The sequence below is a fragment of the Furipterus horrens genome, unplaced genomic scaffold, assembly GCF_987537825.1.
Source record: "Furipterus horrens unplaced genomic scaffold, mFurHor1.1.pri manual_scaffold_17, whole genome shotgun sequence".
NCBI lineage: Eukaryota > Metazoa > Chordata > Mammalia > Chiroptera > Furipteridae > Furipterus > Furipterus horrens.
This window is the reverse complement of record NW_028327187.1, coordinates 48,395,338-48,401,822: the sequence shown is the minus strand read 5'-3', so window position 1 is coordinate 48,401,822 and position 6,485 is coordinate 48,395,338.

Here is a 6,485-nt window from a genome sequence, read left to right as displayed (position 1 = left end):
GCTGCTGACCGGCGCATTAGCTGGGAGCTGCTTGGAGGCTTCCCCCAGCCAAGGGCACACCAACCAGCAAAGTCCCGCAAGGAGTCAGCAAGAAGGTTTGGCTGAAACAACTGGAGTCGTGGGAAGACAGTGAACAGCCCGGACTGTGAAAAACTGTATGAACTGAGTATAGGTGGGGACTCCCTTGGCTGCAACCTGGGGCTGAAAGCTCTGCGCTCTGGGCACTCACGCCAGGACCCCACCAAACAAAGGGGTAGATCAGAGGCATGGAGAGGGGCCCATACGGGAAAGCTGCGGCAGTACTGCAGACTCGGTAGGGACTCCAGTCAGGCAGGTGGTGTGCAAGCCGGTGATGCAGCTCAGGAACAAAGACAGGACTGTAGGCTAAGCAGAGATTATTGGCAGGCACACTTCGGTCCACCAACAGAGAAGCATTGCTAGACAAACCTGAGGAGGGCTGAGGGTGCCGCAGGAGGGGACTCAACTAAGTGCAGCTCACAGCAGAGCGGCAACAGGCCCACTAGTAAAAGACTAGCAACCCCAGGACCAAACTGGATCTCCTCAGAGCTAGCCAGCCAGAAAAGATTTGAAACCCATGGAACTTTGACCAGGGATGGGTCCAGAAAAAGAAGAGTGTACCCAAAGGTCGAACTAAGTAAAAACTCTTTCTTTCTTTTTCTTTTCTTTTCCTTTCTTTTTTTCTTTCATCCCTTTTTTTCTTTCTCGCTCTTTTTTCCTCTTTTTCTTTTTAAATTCTTTCTTTAATCTGTTTCCTACCTTCTCTCTCTCCTATCCTTCTTTAACTTTTATTTGTTTGTTTGTTGCTCTGTTTTGTTTATCCTCCCTCTCACAATAAACATATAGCATATAACTGCTATTTAAACCTAATACTATACACTTCCACTTTCTCACTTCATTCTCCATTCTTCCCTCCCTTTCTCAATATACAATGTAAATATTATTTACTGTCTCACATAGCCTGGATGCCACTTGCTACTATTATTATTCTATCACTTTCCCTCTCAAAAATTTTTTCTTTCATTTAAAACAACTCTTATCTGTTTCTTCTATAGTATAATAATATTAACATCTCTACATTTATATTAATATTGGCTTGTTTGCTCCTGATAGTGGGATTTTGGGTGGGGGATATATTTGAGAGTGTGGGTTTCTTGCCTGGGTTGTGTGTCAATGTTTTAACAGCATCTCCACAAAAGAACTCAATACAAGGCGAGGAGAGTGACTCTCAGTCAACTAGACAGAGGGAAAGGTCCACCAAAGAGTAACTTAAATATAACCAGAGAGCTTAAACAAATGCAATAAAGGGCATCCCAAGAGCATCAGTCTCAGGAGATCAAAAATACTGCACCGTTGAATCTCCTGGTCTCCTATAAAGAACTTCACGCCACAAAGGTGGGAAATCAAAGCAGACAAATCTAAAAATCATAAACAAAAAAGAAGAATCCAACATGGGAGACACAGAAACAACCTCCTAATGAAAGGAAAAGAGAAATCCCCAGAAAGAGAGATAGATGGAAGAGACATAAGCCAACTATCAGACATGGAATTCAAAAGAATGGTGATAAAAAAGCTCAATGGCCTTGACAAAATAAAGGAAAACTACGACAAACTCCAGGAAAATTACCAGTAACTCCAAGGGAGCGACAAAGAATTGCAGGGGACTTCCAGCCAAGATGGAGGAGTAGACAGACATGCTGCATCTCCCTATACAACTAAGAAGGAATACAACTACATCAAAACTGAAAACAACCAGAAGTTCCAGAAAATCAAACTTCATGGAAGCCCAGCAAACAAAGATATAAAGAAGAAATACTCATCCAGACAGGTAGGAGGGAAGGAGCCAGGGCGGAGAGGACGCGGTGTGGTGGTGGCCGCAATGGCAACAGCAGTGGAGGCAGCAGAAGGCTGGCAGAAAGTGCAGTCACATGTTTTAAAAAGTCAGGAGGGACACCTGGGGAGGATTCCCAGCTCCTCACCAGACCTCGAAGCTTATGGTCCCACTACTGGGGAAAATTAAGCCTCATTGCTTCTGACTGTGCAGACCAGTGGGGGTTGCAGTGGAGGAAGAAACTTCCAGTCTCTCAGAATAGTCCACTGGTTTAAAGGGCTCCCATGGTACTAGAACGTCTGCAGACCCACCCACTCTGGAAATGATGGCCAGGCAGCAGCTAGAGGGATGCCAGTTCAGTGTGAAAGGGGAAGAGGTGCATGGAAAGGGAGCAAGTGCTGGGCAGGCGGTATTGTTCCCTCTCAGACCCCTCCCCCACACACTGCAACACAACCTGATGAAACAGGTCGCCCTGTACTGACAAATCCCTAAGGCTCCACCCTTACAACATAACAGGAGCGACAGCTCTACCTGGGACATGGAGGCAAACAAACACAGGAGCCTGTCAAAATGGGGAGACAGAGAAGTATGGCACAAAAGGGGGAACGGATCAAGGTTGCAGTGGGAGAACTAAGCAAAGAGGAGATAGCCAACATAACAGACACAGAATTCAAAGCACTCGTGATAAAGATGCTCACAGGCTTGTAAGAGCTTGTAAGATATGATTGAGTATGGCAAACACATAAGAGAAGAAGTGAAGGCTATGCTAAGTAAAACGAAGGAAAATCCACATGAAACCAATGGTGAAGGAAAGAAAACCAGGGTTCAAATAAATCATTTGGAACATAGGGAAGAAAAAAACACTCAACCAGTGCAGAAAGAGGAAGTAAGAATTGAAAAAAATGAGGGAAACCTCCCAAATTTTGCAAAAGAGATGGACATACAGGTCCAGGAAACATGGAGGGTCCCAAGCGAGCTGGACCCAGAGGGGACCACACCAGGACGCATCATGATTGAGATGTCAAACGTAAAAGATAACAGAGTCCTGGGGGCAGCAAAAGAAAGGTGGAGAGTTGTCTACAAAGGGATGCCTATAGGACTATCAGCTGATTTTGCAGAGGTCACTTTGCATGCAGGAAGGGACTAGAAAGCAGTATCCAATGTGATGAAAAGAAACCTACAACCAAGATTACTCTATCCAGCAAAGCTATCATTTGGAATGGAAGGGCAGATGAAGTGCTTCCCAGACAAGGTGGAGCTAAAGTAGTTCATCATCACCAATCTATTATTATATGAAATGTCAAAGGGACTTATTTAAGAAAAAGAAGATCAAAACTATGAACGCTATAATGACAACAAACTCACAACTATCAACAACTCAATAAAAAAATAAAAACAAAATCCAAAAAAGCATACCAGAATAGGAACAAAATCATAGGTATGGGAATGATTTGGAGGACTATCAGCGGGGAAGGGGGAGGGGGAGTGAGGGAGAAATGGTGCAGAGAATAAGAAACATAACCGGTTGGTACAAAATAGACAGGGGAATGTTAAGAATAATATAAGAAAGGGTGAAGCCAACGAACTTATATGCATGACCCACGGACATGAACTAAGGGGGGTAGGATTACTGGAGGGAAGAAGGGTACTGGGCAGAGGGGAGCAAAGGGAAAAAAATTGGAACCACTGTAACAACATAATCAATAAAATATATTTTTTAAAAAAGAAGAAAAATTGCAGGGAAGTTACAAGGAACTTATGAAGAACTACACCAGCGTAAAAAAGGACATAGAAACTATTGATAAGAACCAGGAAAAAATGAAGAATACAATTTCTGAACTGAAGAACACAGTAGAATCAATCAAAAACAGGCTAAATGAAGCAGAGGACTGGATCAGTGAGTTAGAGAACAATGTAGAAAAAAATTCCCGGACAATATAACAAAATGAAAAAAGATTAAAAAGCATGAAGAAGATTTAAGATAAAGGCAGGACAACATGAGAGTCAACAATATTAGAATCATAAGGATACAAGAAAAAGAAGAGGAGGAGCAAGGGATAGAAAACGTGATAGAAAATGTAATGACAGATAATTTTCCTAATTTGATGAGAGACAAAGTCATGCAAGTCCAGGAAGCATATAGGGTCCCAATGAAGATGAACCGAAAAAGGCCCACTTCAAGGTACATCATAATTAAAATGGCAACATTCAAAGACAAAGTGAGAATCCTAAGTGTAGCAAGAGAAAAATAGCAAATAACATACAAGGGAGCTCCGATAAGGCTATCAACCGATTTCTCAACAGAAACAGTACAAGCCAGAAGGCAATGGGAAAAAAAAAATATTTCAAGCAATGAAAAACAAAGGACTACAACGAAGACTACTCTACCCAGCAAGGCTCTCATTCAAAATGGAAGGTGAAATAAGGAGTTTCTCAGACAAAGGAAGACTAAAAGAAAACATCACGAAACCAGCATTGTAAGAGATGCTAAAGAGAATCCTTTAAGAAAAAGAAGAAGAGAGAGAGAGAGAGAAACACATGTACAAAGGGAAATGAATAAATACCTGTCAATAATAACCTTAGATGTAAATGGATTAAATGCTCCAATTAAAAGACATAGGGTAGCAGAATGAATACGAAAACATAACCTACATATATTCTGTCTACAAGAGACACACCTTAAAACAAAAGATTTACACAGACTAAAAGTAAAAGGATGGAAAAAAGTATTCCAAGCAAAGAGACATGAAAAAAAAAGCTGGAGTAGCAATACTTATATCAGACAAAACAGATTTCACAGCAAAGGCCATAAAAAGAGACAAAGTAGGAAATTTCATAATACTTAAGGGAACAAAACATCAAGAAAATATAACCCTGGTAAACATATATGCATCCAACATAGGAGCATCCAAATATATAAGGAAATTTCTAGAAGACTACAAGAAGAATATCAACAGCACATATTAATAGTAAGGGACTTTAACACCTCATTATCAACAACAGACACATTTTTGAAGCAAAGAAACAACAAGGATATTGAGGCATTGAACAACACACTAAACCAAATGGACTCAAATGATATATATAGAACTATTCACCCCAAGAAGCAAAATATACATTCTTTTCAAGTGCACATGGGACATTTTCAAGGACCACATGATAAGATAAAAACGAGCCTCAACAAATTCAAGAAAATTGAAATTATAGCAAGCATCTTTTTAGACCACAATACCTTGAAACTAGAAATCCACCTCAAGAAAAACAATCAAAGACATTCAAACTCATGGAGAATAAAAAACATGATATTAAATAATGAATGGGTTAACAGTGACATCTAAGAAGAAATCAAAAAATTTCTGGAAACTGAAGATAATGAACACACAATAGCCCAAAACCTATGGTACACAGCAAAAGCAGTCCTGAGAGGAAAGTTCATAACAATACAGGCCTACCTGAAAAGGATAGAAGAATCTCAAATAAAAAATCTAACCCTATAGCTAAAGAACTAGAACAACAACACAAACAAAGCCCAGAGCGAGTAGAAGGAAGGAAATCATCAAGATCAGAGCAGAATTAAATGACATAGAGACTAAACAAAAAACTCAAAAGATTGACAAAAGTAAGATCTTGTTCTTTGAAAAAATAAACAAAATTGACAAGCCTTTAGCCAGGCTCATCAAGAAAAAAAGGGAGAGGACCCAGAGAGAGGACCTAAATAAAAAAATCAGAAATGAAAGAGGAGAAATCACGACTGATATCACAGAAATAAAAAGGATTGTAAGAAACTACTATAAACAACTGTATGGCAAGAAACTTTACAACCTAGATGAAATGGACAAATTTCTGGAAACATATAATCTTCCAAAACTGAATCAAGAAGAAGTAGAAAGCCTGAACAGACCAAAAACAAAAAGTAAAATTGAAATGGTAATCAAAAATCTGCCTGCACACAAAAGCCCTGGACCAGATGGCTTCACGGGCAAATTTTACAAAACATTTAGGGAAGAACAAACTCTTACCCTTCTCAAACTATTGCAAAACATCCAAGAAGAGGGAAGACTTTTTAACTCTTTCTATGATGCCAGTATTACCCTAATTCCAAAACCAGGTCAAGACACAACAAAGAAAGAAAACTACAGACCAATATCGCTGATGAACATAAATGTTAAAATCCTCAACAAAATATTGCAAACCAGATCCAGCAACACATTAAAAAGATCATACACTTTGATCAAGTGGGATTCATCCCAGGGATGCAAGGATAGTTTAATATTCACAAATCAATAAATATAATATACCACCTAAACAGAATGAAAGAAAACAGATCACATGATTGTATCAATAGATGCAGAAAAGCATTTTATAAAGTTCAACACCCATTTATGATGAAAACTCTCAACAGAATTGGAATAGAGGTAGCATACCTCAACATCATAAAGGTCATATATTAGAAACCTGAAGCCAAAAATCATACTCACTGGACAAAAACTGAAAGCATTCTCCCTGAAATCAGGAACAAGACAAGGATGTCCACTCTCTCCACTCCTGTTCAACATAGTCTAGAAATTCTAGCCACCTCAATAAGACAAAAATAAGAAATAAAAGCATGCAAATTAGAAAAGAGGAAGTAAAATTG